General features: G+C 42.1%; 1 protein-coding gene across 3 annotated transcripts in view; it reads left to right on the top strand.

Moving 5' to 3' along the window:
- Nucleotides 1-2,716: 2,716 nt before the first annotated feature.
- Nucleotides 2,717-18,109, top strand: part of PTER (phosphotriesterase related) — a 32,443-nt gene continuing 17,050 nt past the window's right edge. For 2 of the 3 annotated variants that reach the window (XR_013394798.1, XM_028749918.2), the window contains exon 1: nucleotides 2,850-2,915. The gene's annotated coding sequence lies outside the window, so the exon portion shown is untranslated. Of the gene's footprint in view, nucleotides 2,916-18,109 lie in introns of all 3 variants that reach the window. The other variant, XM_028749917.2, reaches the window with a different exon arrangement.

Below are 18,109 nucleotides of genomic sequence, written 5' to 3'. Positions count from 1 at the left end.
TGTTCAGCCAAGTAGGGAGCAGTACTTTCCTTTTTAAAACAATCCCATCGCTTCTCTTGATTTCTTACTAGGTGCAAAAGTGTAGTAAGAGATTCCTCATGGTCGGACAATACTTTTCCTATTTGACCATGTGTACTGGTAACATTTCCACTAGGCAATGAGCATTTGCTTAATATAGTCATGGGCACCCTAGAATTCTTCCTTGAAAGTCATCGCTGACCTACATTATCCACACAGAATTGTTTCATCAGAATAATTCGTCCAGGCAATATGAGTAGATACCGATGGGGCTTCTCTGTTGATCTTATTAATAACTCTCTTTTTTTATATAATTTTTTTATTAAAGTTTCAAAAGTTTTTTATAACAACAAAAACAAACAAAACAATACAATAAAAACGACAAACAAAAAGAAAGTACAAAAAACAAATATAATTTCAACTCTTATTTTCTTGTAACTTATTTCCCCGACTTCCTCATACCTCCCCTTTCTGTATTCCAATTTCTAATTAATTATTTAGCAAATCCTTCCCTTCTTTTTAACTTAATTTTGATCTCACTTTTTCTCTTTAACTTATCCATTACCGCTAATAACCACATATTTTCTAATCAGCGTCATTTTAACATTCATTCATTTTACAATATTTCTTTAAATAGACTTTAAATTTTTTCCAATCTTCTTCCGCTGTTTCTCTTCCCTGGTTTCGGATTCTGCTCGTCATCTCTGCCAGACCCATGTAGTCTATCACCTTCATCTGCCATTCTTCCAAGGTGGGTAGATCTTGTGTCTTCCAATACTTCACTCTTATTAATAACTCTCCTGGAGTGGGTTGCTTTTGGTTGAGGGCATGCCACTTTATTATTATTATTATTAATTGAATTTATATACTACTCTATACCCACAGGTTTCAGGGTAGTTCATGGAATAAAATCAAAATAGAAAACCACAAAATAAACAATCAAAATAAAAACAACAACAACCCAATAACCACCCCCTACTAGAAATAGAAATATAATACATATCAAAGTTAACGAACTTCAGCCTGAAAGTGAAGGCTCAAAGTTCTACTCCTCTCTCCCCACCGCAGGTCTTCCCATCTTGCTCCTGCCCCCCCCCCCTCGCAACCTTGCTGTGCTAATGAAGTATTAACAGGCTTGTCTCTCTGGATCAAGTCAGATAAGGACAAAGTATGATATTATAAAAGGCCTCACACGAGTACCCTGTCACAGTTAAAATTCAATTTAGTACAGTATAGTCTTAGGACACCAGCTTGAGAAATTTCAGTTTCAACTGATCTAAATCATTTCAGATCCATCTGTTCGCCTTCTGACAACACATTATGTTAACATACATGCTGTGAAAGTACCTGCAATAGCTTCATATGCTTAATTTATGTTCCACACCTGCCACGCAACAGCATCTTGAGCACATTGCAGGTTTTGGCCATGCAACCTCACCAAACTGGATTAAGGTGAACATGATGCCACAGGAAATGTTCTTTATGTGAAGTGTAAAACCATTTTTATCATGGCTGTTTTCTAAATCTTTCGGTTTTCCTTTGCTTTGCTTCTAGATGCACAATGCACTTAAAGCTCTAAAACTGTTGTTGGTGTTTGGTTATATAAAATGCCACCGAGTTTACAAGGCACTGATTAACGTAGCACTTATTGTTTTGTTCTCATTAAAGATTGCCTTTTGCCCTGACACTGTGCAGATCAGGCTGCCTGTTAAGATGGCATACCTAGGGATCATGGGTGTAGGCAGGATTTTTGTTAGGGGGTGCAACCTTTTGTTAGGGGGGGCAGCACCTCATATTTGTATTGTATTGATTATGTGGGGGGCAGCTTCCCCCCTGCCCCCCCAGCTATGCCCATGCCTAGGGTGCTCTCTTCTGCAGAATGTCATGTTCAGTTGTGCATATGAGCCCCACGTTGTACATATCCGGATTCCAAGCTAATTGGCAGCAATAATATGGGATGGAGCTGGGGGGGGGGGCTTCAACGGGAGGGGAGAATTGTGCCAAATGGGCTTGGATCCTGTTATGTACTGAGTTGAATAGGATCCAAAATGCAGCAGTCTGATTGGTCCTAGAACAATGCAGCAGTATGATTGGTGCGCAGGAGCCACCCAATCCAGCTCCAGGTGGAAGTGAATCCACAACCTGATTGGCCTACAGGAGAATCCCGGAATTAGCCAATCACGTGCAGCCCATTGTGTAAATAATGTATATAAAGCAGATATTTTGGGGGAACTTCCATTCCTCCTCACCACTATGAGCTGAATAAAGAGCATGAAATCCACTCTCGACTCCGAGTATATTTCAGACCCTAAAACAGGTTAACAAGCAGCTTGGATTCGAATTGGGGAAAAGAACAAGCCGGCTGCCTTTTGCGCCCGTGACGTGTCCACAGCTTAATTCCTTGCTGATCGTCACAGCACCTGTCGCATATGGCGAGGGAGAGACGAGTGTGGCTTCCTTCTTGTCCGCATGGCGAGAGGGTGCACGGAGCTCTTCCCCTGCTGCGGGCTCCCTCAGTAAACGTGCATAAGATCGGGTGGTTTGCAAGGCAAAGTTAAATTCCTGCGGGTTTAACTGGGGTTTCCCTGAGGCCGCCTTGGCGTTTCCCTTCCTACGGGCGCGCCGCTTTCTGACAGGTCCTGAGGCGAGCAGAAGGGAACTCCAGCTTTAGGCGGGAATCGCCTCCCCGGGCAGGCTCCGGCCTGGGGCCTCAGCTGCCGCCCTGGTTGGCCCAGGAGAAGGGCGGAGTTCAGGAGGCGGAGAGGCGCGGCGAGACGAGCGGGGCCCTCTTGCTCCGGAGTGAAGTCCACTTCCTTGCAGGGAGGGGAGCTGCGAGGGCGACGGCAGCAGCAGCAGCAGCAGCAGCAGCAGCAGCAGAGAGTGACCTGGGACGGTGGGTGAGCCTGGAGAAAAAGGAGTGAAGAATCAGTTTCTTTTAGGGGCCTTGCGAGCCCCACCCGCGCTAGCAAGGCGGGAAGTGTAGGGCGCCGCTTTTGTCAGTCTCGCCTGCTTTGTTTGGTAGGGACTCGGCTCTCTCCCCGCCCAGGGTTTAATAAAAGGGCGCGAAACCCGGCTGAAGGGTCCCCGGCCCCGCTGCTCGATTCTCTATGCATGTAACTAGTCCCCTCGGATATACTGTATTTGCGGGGTTGAGGCCTTTCATTGCCACCAGCTTAGTGGCGGTGAGCGCAGGGATCTCTTCGTGGCTTTTCTCATCGCGGTGGACTTTGGGTCGTACTTTCCCCCTCCTTTTTAAAACCTAATCTGGAATTGCAGAGATTGTTGTTAGTTTGTTATGAACCTGCAATCGTCATAAACTGCTGTGAAGATATTGTAAGAATCTGGATTACCGTGCTTACAAAGTGCTTTGTGTATGTTCCTCAAAAGCACTAATTAGAATTTATGCTGTAACCCACTGTAACAGGATTGGTGTGTGTGTGTGTGTGTGTGTGTGTGTGTGTGTGTAAGCTCTTATTTTACCAGTCCTGCCCCCCCCAAAGTAATTAAAGCATGCAACTGATGAAAATGTAGTGATCAAAATGTAATCATAAGTGATTATTTGTCAAGCGGTTCCTGCTCCTGCCAACCTAGCAGTTTGAAAGCACATCAAAGTGCAAGTAGATAAATAGGTACCACTCCGGCAGGAAGGTAAACAGCGTTTCCATGTGCTGCTCTGGTTCACCAGAAGCGGCTTAGTCATGCTGGCCACATGACCCGGAAGCTGTACGCCGGCTCCCTCAGCCAATAAAGCGAGATGAGTGCCGCAACCCCAGAGTCTGCCATGACTGGACCTAATGGTCAGGCTTTACCTTTACCAAATTCACAGTGGAGTAAGAAGTAAGTGGTATTGTTGTGCCCAAGTGGTGGAGGCAGACCCAGCTCCAGGTTTTTGTCCCTACCTACTTATTTCTACTGTCCTTCTCTTTCTCCCTATGGCTGTCCTCGTTCTTTCTTCATGGACCATCTTGCATGCTTTCTCTTGCATGCCGCCCACTCGTGTGGTTCTCTTCCTCCACCTTTCACTCAGTCCTTTTATGCTCGTCTGCCTCAGCTATTCCCCCCAGTTGTGTTGCCTGCCAGCGGCATTTGGAAGCCACTGGGGCTGCTGCAGCCACCCCACTTTCTTGCCAGCTGAGGCTCCTGGGTTCCCTGCCAGGGCAGATCTGCTGCTTCACAGCCCCTGCAGGTGATGTCAGGAGCCAGTGCTGAGACCCACAGCAGCCTTTCATTGTCCCCATTATCTGTTCAGGCTTTGGGATTGTCCAGAGCAGCAGACTACTTACTGGACATGATGAGTTAGGGTAATGCTTGCAGTTGAACATAGCTGGGATTTGACAAACTAGCTGTCACTGGCTATAGCCCCATGGTTTGCCTGGAATAGATGACTGCCTTTCTGTCCTGGAAAGCGATGACGTTGGTAGGATAGGCAGGGTTTTCGCAGAATGCAAGATCTGGTAGCTGAATTATGGACACACTCTGAGTCACATGAAGATGAATGGTAGTGTAATGAACAAAGCTGCTTGCTATTATTAATGATTTTGTAAGTACTCGTATGTCAACAACAGGTTTTGCGTCAGGACCAAATGCTTCTGTTCTAGCTAGCACTTCTTCAGTTTCAGCCACCATGAGAGTCAGAGGTGCAGATAAATGGAAAAGCTACAACCTTGACTCCTTGATTGAATGCTGCCCTTGTGGATAACATTGGAAAACAGGTGCCCTGACTAGACTAGATATCTACCATTGTCATCTTTTTGTATATAGATAACGTGGCCCATAAAATCGATATCCTATGACATAAGATTAAGAGCTGTTCTGATGTCATGCTGTCTTTCCTGGGATTGCTTTGGGAAGAATTTCTCTTAGGATAATGTTATGGAAAGCATTATGTTGGAACTGGAAAACCAGTATTATTATCATCATTTTAATGTTTCCCATGAGTATTCCATGCAAGTTATTCTAAAAATGTTTGTCTGTAAAGGCCCTGAGAGCTCCAGAATTCGAGGGAAGTTTGATTGCTGTGCCTGTTGTCTAGAATAGGAGGGAAGCAACAATGAGAGCTGAAGGACAGAAGCAAAACATATTGGGTTTGTTGGACAGTCTGTAATTAAAATATACTGTGCACAAATGTGTGCCTGAAGAAAATTAATAATAATAATGCTAAAGTGTTTAATGTTGTCAAAGATCCTAAAACTAATGCTGAAGGACCTCTTAACAATATCTGCTGACCCCAGCCAGTAAGTTGGCAGGGTGGTGGTATGCAGCCCAACAGGAGCTGGCCCTGATATTGTCTGTGCCTCCCTCCCTCCTTCTCTTCCTCCTCACAGTGCAGGGCAGATGGTGTCTTTGCAAAATTGATTCCATGCTCTCACCTGATTCTCAGCCCGAGGAGCAATAACAGAGATGGCTGTGGAAGGTGCAGTGAGCAGAACGATTCTTGTCACTCCTCAGAGAAGGAAGAGATGTGGTTGTAGCAAGGGACTCCCATCAGAGGGGGACAGAGGCAACAGTGTTTGGAGGAATGTTTCATTGTTTCAGTTGTCTCTACACAAATGCACAGAGCATGGGAAGCGAGCAAGAAGAACTTGCATTCCTGAAACCTGGTGGGATGATAGTCATGAATGGGATGTAGAAACAAAGAGGTACAACGTGTTCCAAAGGAACAGATCAAACAGGAACAGGCAGTTCCTTTTCTTTCACCTTGATTCTCCCTACAGCTTTTATGATCCTTTTCGATTTTCTGTCCTAAGCTGTTGTCTGATCACTGCTTTCAATAGATTAAGTCTGCAATCCTCAACAAGCCCCACTGAACACAGTGTGGGACTTACTTCTGAGTAAACACAAACAAGATTTTGTTTTTTTTTTTTTTTTTAAATAATTTTTATTGCATTTTTTCAGACATAGGCAGAAAAAAACAAAAGAAAGAAAAAAAAAAACAAAAAGCAAATACAAAGAATCATAACCTTTCAACAACTTATTTCTATCGAGCTTCCCCGCATCTCCCGCACAATGCATTCTTAACAATAAATTTATCAGCAAATTATAACCTTGTTTCGTGTGTTTCTTTTATACTTTCAATTGCAGTTTAAGTTTAAATCCCTTGTTGTCCATTTACTCTAAAAACAGAATATATTATCATTTTTAACATTTAAACATTGATTCTTTCAATAATGTTATCCAATTCCGTAAATGTTGCATTCTCATTGCTGGGGCTAGCATTTCAAATTATGCATCATTTTATAGTTCATATAACTTATAAAATTTTTGCAAGTAATTCTTAAATTTTTTCCAGTCCTCCTCCATTGCTTCTTCTCCCAGGTCTCGGATTCTGGCAGTCATTTCGGCCAATTCCATATAGTCAATCAGTTGCATTTGCCACTCTTCCAGCGTGGGTAAATCTTGAGTCTTCCAGTGTTTGGCGATCAAAATTCTTGCTGCAGTGGTAGCATACATAAAAAACGTTCTATCCTTCTTTAAAACCTTTTGGCCGACAATACCCAAGAGGAAGGCCTCCGGTTTTTTAGGGAAGGTGTACTTAAACACCTTTTTTAACTCGTTGTAGATCATTTCCCAGAAGGCCTTCACTCTTGGGCAAGTCCACCAAAGGTGAAAGAATGTTCCTTCAGCCTCTTTGCACTTCCAACATTTATTATCAGACAAATGGTATATCTTAGCAAGCTTGACTGGGGTCATGTACCACCTGTATACCATTTTCATAATGTTTTCTTTCAAGGCATTACATGCCGTAAATTTCATACCGGTGGTCCATAACCTTTCCCAGTCTTCAAACATGATATTGTAACCAATGTCCTGAGCCCACTTTATCATGGCTGATTTAACTGTCTCATCCTGGGTGTTCCACTTAAGCAGCAAGTTATACATTCTCGATAAAACCTTGGTCTTTGGTTCTAACAATTCTGTCTCAAGTTTCGATTTTTCCACCTGGAATCCTGTTTTTTTGTCCAACTTAACCACCTCGTTAATTTGGGCATAATGAAACCAATCTCGCACCTTATCTTTTAAATTTTCAAAGCTCCGCAACCTCCAATTGTCACCTACTTTTTCTATTAGTTCCCAATATTTCGGCCAGCCGGTCTCCATATTGGGTTTTTTCCACGCCTTAGCCTCCACTGGTGATAACCACCTCGGAGTCTTACTTTCAAGTAAGTCTTTGTATTTCTGCCAGACCATAAAAATTGCTTTCCTGACAATATGGTTTTTGAACATTCCATGTGTTTTTGCCTTGCCGTACCACAGATAAGCATGCCATCCTAACGAGTTGTTAAAACCTTCCAGGTCTAGGACATCTGTATTCTCTAATAGAATCCAATCTTTCAACCAGCAGAAGGCTGCCGCCTCATAGTATAACCTTAAGTCTGGCAGGGCAAACCCCCCTCTTTCTTTTGCATCAGTTAGTATTTTGAACTTTATTCGGGGCTTTTTGCCCTGCCAGACAAACTTTGAGATATCCCTCTGCCACTTTCCAAAACATTCCACTCTGTCCACGACCTGCAAGGTTTGAAATAAAAACAACATTTTTGGCAAAACATTCATCTTGACAGCAGCAATTCGGCCCAGCAAGGAAAGCTTCAGTCTCGACCAAGTTTCCAAATCTTTCTTAACTTCTGACCAGCATTTCTCATAATTGTCCTTAAACAAATTCAAATTTCTAGGCGTCAAGTTTACCCCCAGGTATTTCACTTTCTTAACCACAGTTAACTCTGTTTCCTTCTGAAACCCCTCTATTTCTAAAGGCGTCAAGTTTTTCCCCAAAACTTTGGTTTTTTGTTTGTTCAACTTAAATCCTGCCACCCGACCAAATTCTTGTATCAGTTCCAGAACTCTTTTTGTACTAGATTCTGGCTCCTGTAATGTTATTACTAAGTCATCTGCAAATGCTTTCAGTTTATATTGTTTCACTCCGACCGTAATCCCCTGTATTTGCCGGTCCCTCCTGATCATGTTCAGCAAAACCTCCAGGACTGATATAAATAATAGGGGGGATAAGGGGCACCCCTGGCGTGTTCCTTTTTCAATATAAAACTCCTCTGTCACCACATTGTTCACTATCAACTTAGCTTTTTGTTCTGAATAAATTGCTTCTATACCATTTTCAAACCCTCGTCCCACTCCCATCCCTTCCAAGTTTTTCTTCATAAATTTCCAAGAAATATTGTCAAAGGCCTTCTCGGCATCAATAAAGATTAACACTGCTTTAGTGTTAATATTTGTTTGTAAAAGTTCCAGAATATCGATAATATTCCGAGTATTGTCAAACAAATGCCTGCCAGGAAGAAAGCCTGCTTGGTCCTTATGAATTACTTCATTTAACACCTTTTTCAGTCTACTTGCCAAAATGTCTGCAAATATTTTATAATCCACATTTAGGAGTGAGATGGGACGGTAATTCCTAAGTTGAGTCTTTTCAGTTTCCACTTTGGGTATCAATGTGATGAAAGCTTCTTTCCACGTTTCCGGTGCCCTTCCTCCCCCCATAATCTGATTGCAAACCTCCATTAGTGGTAGAATCAAATAGTCTTTTAATGTCTTATAGTATTTGGAGGTAAGCCCATCTGGGCCTGGAGATTTGCCCAACTGCATATTCTGAATGGCATCCTCCATTTCCTGTTGTGTTATTTTGCAATCCAAGATTGATCTCTTCTCCTGAGACAGTTCTGGTAAGCCATTGAGTTTCAAAAATCGTTCCATCTCAGACACTTCCTCAGGCCCTTGTGTATACAACTTTTTGAAGTATTTCTGGAAACACTTTCTAATTTCACCTGGTTTCTGGATATTTTTCCCTTCCACCTCTAGATTGGTAACGTAATTAAGTTTCTGTCTTTTTTTCAACTGCCATGCCAGCAGTTTCCCACATTTGTTTGCTGACTCAAAGGATCTTTGTCTCATTTGTTTAATTTTCCATTCCACTTCTTGATTTATCAACTTCAAATATTGTGCCTGATGGAATTTAATTTCACGCAAGATCTCTTTGGATTTTGGTTTAGATCTCAACCTTTTCTCTCCATCTCTTATCTTCTCCAATATTTTATCCTTTTTCCCATTCCAGAGTTTTTTCTTAATTGAGTTTTGTTGTATCAGAAACCCCCTCATTACAGCTTTACTGGCGTCCCAGATTGTTCTTTTCTCCACTGAAGTATTCAAGTTGATTTCAAAATAATCCTTTAAAGTTTTTTGGGCCTTCTTTACGATCTCTTGATCTCTAAAGAGGGTGTCATTCATTTTCCATCTGAAGGAACCGGCTGAAGTAAGTCTTAATTCCACTTTCAGGGCGTTGTGGTCGGAGCAAGTCTTTGGGCAGATCTCCACTCTTGTAGTCTTCGGTGCCAGCCCTCTAGTTGTCCAAATTTGGTCGATTCTCGTCCATGATGAGTGGGCCTCAGAAAAGAATGTTCCCTCTCTACCTAGGGGGTTCCTTGTCCGCCAAATGTCAATCAAATCCATATTGTCAGTCAGTTCAAAAAAGGTTTTCGGTAGTCTGCCGTCCTTAGTTGTTTGATTTTGTGACTTATCCATCAAAGTGGAGACCACCCCATTCATATCTCCCATCATAATGATGTTCGAGTAGTCCAGATAGTCCAGTAGTGTCTCATGTAGCTTCTTGTAAAATTCAGCTTTCCCCTCATTTGGTGCATAAATTCCTAATATCAAAACTTTTTCTCCTTGAGATTGTATTTCGATTGCCAAAATTCTCCCTTGCTCATCTTTAAACAAAAATTTCGGTGCTAGGTTCTCCTTTGCGTAGATCACCAGGCCCCTCTTTTTTACTTTGTCTGATGAAATAAATTCTTGGCCTAGTCTTTTGTTAATTAGTACTTTCCTATGGAGCCTAGTCACATGCGTTTCTTGCAAGCAGATTATATCTAGATTTTCCTTTTTCAAAATATGAAAGATCCTTTTTCGTTTTTCCGGGGAATTTGCACCATTAATGTTCCAACTGTACAGCTGCAGAGACATCCTGTATCTATCTGTTGTTGCTCTTTATGGGGTGTCCTCCTTTTTGTCCGGATCCGAGGGGGATGGTGTTGGTTCCAATCCAGGCTGTGGCAGAGGCCAAGGAACTGCTATTCCCTTCTGAAGATCTTCTCCGTTGTCGTGCAGGAACTTCTGGTTGTCCTCTTTTGACTTAATTCTAACCTTCTTTCCTTTGTATTTAAATGATAAGCCTTGTGGGAACTCCCACCTGTAAGGTATTCCGTTGCCTCTCAAGAGTCTTGCTAGGTCAGTGTAGATGGCCCTGAGATCCAGTAGTTGTTTTGGTATATCCTTATAAATTTCCGCTCTTCTATCCTGGATCTCAAGTGATTTCTTAAAATGAAGGTCAAGTATTTTGTCTCTCTCCTGTTTAGTCTTTAAAATGATCAAGCAATCTCTGGGTCTGTCCTTTCTGGTAACACTTCCCAGTCTAAATGCCGTTGTTATTTTAAAATCTTCGTCTTCCTTTATTCCCCAAAATTTGGAGAATTCTGCTGTCAGAAAGCCAGTCAAGTCTTCTTTTTCAATCTCTGGGATAGAGCGTAATCTTAAATTATTTTCCCTGTTTCTCAACTCCACCATAGACAGGTAGGCCTGCTGGTCACTGATGTGCTTGTGTAGTGGCCTTACCTCTCCTTTCAATTCATCCACTTTTTGAATTGCTTGGTCAGCTTTTTCGTTCGCAGCTTCGGCCAGTTTCCGGTTCTCAGACGTAGCGTCTTTTAGGTTGCCAATTGTTTGTGAATGCTGAGCCACTTGTTCAGATAGCTTTGTAATAGAGGATGTGGCTAAGTCAATTTTTGCTGTTTGGTCATCAACCTTCTTATTTAAAATTGCAAATTGTTGTAACATCTCCTTCAGAAGTACATCAGATCCACCTGCAGCCATATCCTCAGTTGCTGGTTGTTCAGCTCCCTTAAATTCAGCTGTTGCTGAAGGCTCAGTTCCTTTTAGTTCAGCTACTGTTGGAAGTTCAATTCCCTTCAGTATAGCAGGAACTGATGATCTACGTGACTGAGAGGTCAGGGTTGTTTGCACCAGCTGGCCTTTTGTTGCTTTCGTTTTAGATCTTGTTGACGGTTGGCCACTCATTCCCCACCTGTCTATGAGTCAAGGTCAAACTGTCAAAAGTTCCAAGGGAAGGACAGGCCTCAGTGTAGATAACAGCAGCGGAGAGACAAAACAAAGTTAGTTCCCAAGGAATTATAAATCCCAGTCTCCACTAGAGGGAGTATAGTTGGAGGGAGTACAGTTGAAGTTCAGAAAGGAAAAAAGTTATAGTCGCCATTAACGCTCCTGCAGCTAAATAACTTTCCAATAGTCCTTAAAATTTTTCCCACTGGCAGAGCCCTTCCAAAGTTGCCACACGTATCACCTCTCAGGGCACAAGATACAGTTACTTAGTTATGTAGTCCAAAATTGCCTCTATGTATCTGTTTTATAAATTGTATCAGCAAAGGACATTCTTTTCCCCTGCCACCCCTAGGCTGGGTCTTAAACTTTAGAGTCCACCAGGGGAGGAGGTTCCCAAATTGTTTCCACACTCTAAAATAGATTAGTTAGAAAACTTGCCTTTCCTTTCAAACCTCAGTGCTGTCAGACGCATAATACTTCCACTTTAAAGTCCATTTCAAAGCATCCAGCCTGTCAATTCCTTTGCCTTTGATCTGTAAGCTTTGCCGGAAGACGGACTTCCTGTTTCTCGTCACTCCGCTTTCAGCCGAATTCAAAATCTCTTAAATATTCTTAAAATTTGTAAAGTTCCAATTACTCACGGGTTGTAGTTTTCCAAAATTAAAGTTTTCAGGAAGAAAGGTCAGCGCTGATCGGCAACAGCAGCGCGGCTTCGCTCCGCTGACTGCGAAACGACCCTCAGTGCCGCTACCCCCTCCGCGAATCCGGAGCCCCGTTACGGGGTCCCTTCAACGTTTTAGGGGCTGCTTCTGGCACCCGCCGGGTCTCAGGACCACAGGCTCCTACCCCCTGTGGTTTTCCTAGGTGGGTCTCCGCTTCGCCGTAGCGGACGACCCGTTTTCAGCGGAGCTCCCCTCTCCTTACAAGGAGCAGGCAGCCATTACCGAACGCGCCGCCTCCGGAAGTCTCCAACACAAACAAGATTTTGCACTATGTGGCTATGCTTCAGGGATGGTGGAAGCAAAACCTGTGATACGGACTTTTGTGTTTTCCTGTCAAGTGGTGTTGTATTAAACAGGCTATATAAATGTCAATTGTTATTATTAATCTCTTTCCTACATTAGAAGATTTAATGGACATACTGTTTTCCGTAGTGACACCATTGTCACAATCACTTCTGCTGTTTTAATTAGAGGTGGCAACAGTGGCAGTCAGATGTTTAATTACATTTTGTAAAGGTGACCAGAATTAACTCATAAAATTAGCGGCTAATGCAGTGCACACAAAGTTGACTGCTTCTGACCATAGTTAGAAAGAAGAAAATAGTGGTCACAAAGTCCATTAGAGAAGAAAAATCCAGGATGAGTGCTGTGCCAGAGAGGAAAAGGGAATAAGAAGCCCTTTGAAGGAACTGAATCAATTTGTTTCATTATCTGATTCAGTGCAGATCTTCTGGCTGGCTCTTAATTTTTTCAAATGACTCCATGTTATTCTTTGGAAACCTAACATACTGTCCCAAATAGCCAGCTGTTAGCATTACCTACAGGAATTAAATATTAAACCATAAGCAAATAATTCATTGTTTGTTCGAATTGTACTATTTCAGTCTGGCTAAGAATTCAGAGAAAAGTTTCTAACTTAGGAGGAAATAAATTTGTGCCATCTTGATTTCTATAGCCAAATATATTTTCACTCTGAGTGTTACCATTTCTTTGCTACTTCTGGTTCATTTGGTTGTTAAATGGATGCAGTCCTGCTAAAGAGAACCTTCAAGTACTCTGGCTAAACCAGATCTGGGACTCATTGTCTCTCTTCCCAGTCAAAAGGAACTCTGCAGTGTTTGAGAGAGTGAAATGTTTCAGTTTATGACAAAGGGTGAAATGTGATATATCTCTTCGCAGCTGGTGTGCTTTCTGCCATTCCGCTGCAATCCTACAAAAACTTGGGAGAATTGTAGGATTGAGTTCCCTTGAACTCAGTGGGACTTACATTTGAGTAGATACGTTTAGCCTACTTTCTGCTGAACATTACTCCAGAATTGCACAGCTTGTGACTTAAGTCAAGCCAAACATAATCTAACAAATAGGATGCAGAAGAAGGAATTTCAGTTGTAGCTTAGTCTATCTGCTGAAAATACCCTCTTGTCTACAACTATAAGAGTTGCAGGAGCCCTGTCTTTGGCATCTGGACATCCTACCAATATCCCCCTTGTTTTTGCAGTCCCAGCAAAATATGGAGTTATTTAATTTACTATAAGGGAGATGAGAACATAGGAAGCTGCATATAATGAGGAAGACCAATTTTCCAAGTAGCTCAATGCCGTCAACCCTGATTTACAGTGGCTCTCCAGGTTTTCAGACCAGAATCTTTCCCAGCCCTACCTGGAGATGCAAAAAATTGAACCTGGCACTTTCTGCAGGTGCTGCACCATTCGGTTTCAGCCTTTCCTCTGCTTTGGATTTAGGGAAACTCTCTGATAAGGTTATGTCCCTGTGGCTCAGAATAAATAGAAACAGCAAGCCATGTTGTTGTTTTGCAACCTTTATAGAAATCTCTGGAAAGAATTGCTTGATCCAGTAATCATTTTGTATCCTAGAAGGATATGTGTACTTTGTTTTCCCCAACCATTCTTTCTGATACAAATAAGTTTATTACAGAAACTGTAGCAAAATTCCTGTTGAGAGCAAGCTACATCTGCATCCAAATAAATGTAACAACTTTGTCTTATTCATCAATAGATTTTTTGATTCTGTATCTCATTTGTGCATGTTAACAGTTGCAGAAGTTTTATTTGGAGGTCTGTTGGCTGGTTCAATAAATGTGTTGACAGGTTGACTTTACCCCATTTCGGGGGCTCCATTTGGGTTTGTTTAATGTGATGAGCATCTTGCTCATTTACATGCCAGTTCCTACTTTACCCCCTTCCCTTCTCCTGGCTGTGCTGTGGCAGGAGCAACAAATCACAAACTTTGACTTGTTGATGTCATCCAATTGCAGCTTGTGGTTTGTTTGGTGGGGGAGCCTGGGTTTGGGCATCATGACAAGGCTTGTAGTTTGGCCATGGTGCGGTTCTGGCAGGAGTAAGAAACAGGGAGTTCTGAGAAGGCCTGCAAATTTGGATTGGCTTTAAGGAGAGACAGAGAGAAACTAGAACTATGGGAGTACAGGCAGCCCCCTACTTAGGCGGAGGTTACTTTCTGAACCTCCGTGAGCATAAGTGAAATCATGTAAAGTAGCCTGCACCCCACTTTAATAGGGATGGTGTGCAGGGAGAAGAGAGAGAGAAACTCACTTGCTGCTGGGGCTGCTGTCTGAAAGCCTGTCCCAAGTCTTCCCTCGCTCAGGCCACTGCCTGGCATGCCTTCCCTCACTGCAGAGCAGCCCAGTATGCCTTCCCTTGCTCACTTCCAAGCAGCAGCCCCAAGTGAAATAACACCTGTCTGTCTGTCTGTCTGTCTGTCTAATGATGACCTGCTTAAACATGGTTGCACACAAGTGGAATGTGTATAAGTGCGGGGGTGCTGCTGCTGAAAAACATAGTGGCATTAAGTAAGGAGCTCTAATTGACAGCACCATCCTAACAGAAGAAAATCTCACTGAATTCAGTGGGGCTTACTCCCAGGCAAGTAGCTATAGGGTTGCAGTCTTAATCTTACAAGGGACACAGTTTCTGTTCCCCACCCTTGCCCCCTACCTGAGCAAGTTGGCCTTTAAAAAAAGAGAGGATATTTTGGGTTTTATTAAAACAGGTTTCTGGATGAATACTTACCTCTTCTATTGCATGCTTGCTTTCTTTTTTTAAAAAAAATGGTGTGGGTGTGTAGACTTAAGCAATACTTCCTCTCTCCCTTACATTGTTTTAAAAAGATTTTATTTGACAGTGAATGTCCCACATCACTTCAGCAGTGGGGAGCATGTGTTTTGTTGGCTTGCCTCTAAAACAGCAAATAGTCTTACTGATGGGGGGGGTGTATTATCCTTCATCAACATTCTCCCACCATTAGGATGAAACCATAGTCATGCAATTGTTCCAGAATTTTGCTAGTGGGGTTGTACTTCTGCTAGTTAAACTGCTGCCCATGGTACTTTTAAAAAATGTAATGTCTCCATGAGCTCGCAGGTCCTTGTTTTGTTTGAACTTAAAGCATTTTAAAATTAAGCAATTTTAAAATTAAGCAATTTCCCGCAATATGACTTTTCCATTCCACAGTTTGCATTTCACTGCTTTTCACACCTTTTCTAACATACTGATATGTACAGTAAAGTTCCACTGTGAAATTTCTTCAAGCCATTTCAGTTTTTTGCAGGTCTTATTAAATGTCAGTGACAGAGCGCCATGCCTGCCATTAAAGTATTTACTGCTGTCTCTAAGAAATAACAGTTCTAAACCAAGATACAATACTTTGCATAGACATGCTTTTTGCACGACTATGTAAATAACTCTGTGAAAGTACCAGGGGTGGTGGTGGGGCGGGATTGAGGACAACTCATCTTTCCGAAAGAGCAAGCTGCAATTATCTCTCCACCCCATAGAAGGCTACAAATAGCTACTGGGACATGCCTGTACTGAGCATTTTGGGTCATAGCAATCTGGATTTAGCATTGTTGTTCTGCATCGCATTTACAATAAAATGCATTTTTAATATGCCACTATAGAGAGCCTGGACTAACAGCATTAAAATGCGCTTGCCAAGCTGAAATGACTGCAGAGACTGTGTGTGCGATTATTATAGTACAGCAATAAGAGATTACTATAGGAAATTAACCTAGGGAGTGTACTCCTTACAAAAGTATTATAATGACTCGGTGCTGATATTCACACTACTCCACTGGCACAAACCTTATTTGGTAGAGAGATGTTTGCGCTGCTATAATAATTTGAGGAACCATTCTAATCTCATTGGAAATTAATACCCCTGTTTGAAAATAAAAAGTACTGTCACCTAAGTGTTTTGCCTGTGGGCATGGTTCTGGATTATATTTATAATTGGTTGTTAAACTATGGTGACTGATCAATTGTTTGTGGTGTGCTTTCAGGTTGATTCTGTCTGTGGGGTTTTCTAGATCAGAGTGTTAACTTGCCAAATTAGTCTTGTCGGATGAATCTAGCAAAGAATACCAGCTTCTCTTCTTCCTTTGCTGCTAACTATGTAGGGCCTACATATTTAGAGCAGCTTCGTTGGAATAGAAAGGAATATAGCTTCAATTTCAAAATCTTTTAGTAGCCTCCTATGCGGCGGCTGGAACATAAGAAAATGTGATCTGCAAAGAACTATCTAGCCAGAAGAGAAGTGTTAGAAACTCAGAAATATAAGCAAATGGCTCCTTAAAACAAGGTTGCAGTCTCCAAAACAGAATATGCAATTGTCATTTTGAGGCAAGACAGCTCTAAACTTTTATTTTTCAAATGATGGACTGGCTGTGGTTGATTATCAGTTAAACGTCTGGCTTGTTCAGATGACAAGCTTGAGCTAGGTTAAGAAGTTTGAGAACTGAAAGAAGAAAAGTCGCTTTATCTAGGGACTGTCCACATATATATTAGCCTATTCCAACCTCCTTTTCTTAATGGTGACACAAATATTCTTCACAACTGTGAGCAGGGCAGTGGGGTGGGGTAAGCGAATACAAGCTACAACCATTCACTGTTATGTTGTTCACTGCTCCTGCTGAGACTGCACAGAGAAAGCATTTTGGTTCCTGAAATCCCTTCTGATTGTGCAGATAAAATATAGCTGATAGAAATCTACAGGTTGTGGCGTTAGTGTGAGGAAACAGTCAAGATCCAGTGTTCCCCAGGCATGCACCTCCAGGAGGTGGTGATGTCAGGTGCCATCTTGGTGCCCAGGCATCTTCACTTGGTTGCAAGTGGCTGATAGCCAGGTGCAAAATGTGCCGACGCCTGGCTAATTTCAAACACTGTAGAAGAGTGGTCTGCAGTGCAACTGAGTTTAAAAAAAACACTGGAATAGACTGATCTATGACAGGTTGGTCAGAACAAATGGATCATTCTTTGGGGGCAGTAGTTTGGATTATATGTCCTTTTGTTCCCTTCCAAATCTATGCTTCTACATTTTTCTCCAGTAACGTACACAATCAAGCTTTGTGCCAAGAAGAAGTTGGATGTGCTTGCATCAGTATTCTTAAGTTACCTTACATACAGTTTCTCATGTTCAAGTATGACTCTCTTGACAAAAAAAGGAACGTGAGTATTGGCTTAGGGTCAGGTTTTTCTGATCCCTTATCTGCTGTGTACGTGTTTAATTATAGGAAAAATCCATAGGAAACTCAATGGAATTTTGGGTCAAGTCAGAACTACAGAATGTAGTTGGGGTGTGTGTGGAGGTTTCACACTTGGGCTGATTCATATGTTATGTTCAGCTACTGATATTTGCATTTGACAGTATGTGCAAGTAAACAACCCACAAAGATGGTGCAACATATGAGAAACGGTGCATATGTAATGATGCAAACTTGACTTCTGAAGCAGGATGAGATCTAGTGGCAGAAATCTGTGCTCAAGGCAAATTGTGCAAGTTCTTGCACGTGGGTTATGCTATTTACTCAAGACATACAAGCGCCCACCAGTTGCTAGAAGTACCATGAATCTCCCAAACTGAAATAGTGGGGCAGCTGTTGACTTCATTGTTACAGAAAACTAGATGAAAAACACACACACCTCGGTGGTTAAAATGTTTTTGTGCTGTGTAGTTTTATCAGAGATGAAAAGGAGCCATGCAGAATAAGTTATGTTGAGCTCAGCATATTGTTTAAATCTAATTAACTCCCCAGTTGGTGTTTGTTTAAAAATGAGAACATCTCTTTTAAGTGACGAAAGCCAGTCCGTGTTATGCAATCACATTAACCTTTCTTTCCTTCTTTGCCTTGACTGTAAGCATGGGTAGGATCACTGAATTTTCACCAGAACTACAGCCTGCTCTAACAGAATGTTAGCTCCCATCAAAAGTAG

Source organism: Podarcis muralis, chromosome 12 (assembly GCF_964188315.1).
Source record: "Podarcis muralis chromosome 12, rPodMur119.hap1.1, whole genome shotgun sequence".
NCBI classification, from domain to species: Eukaryota; Metazoa; Chordata; class Lepidosauria; order Squamata; family Lacertidae; genus Podarcis; species Podarcis muralis.
The sequence above is the reverse complement of the archived record's forward strand: the minus strand, read 5'-3'. Positions and strand labels throughout refer to the sequence as shown.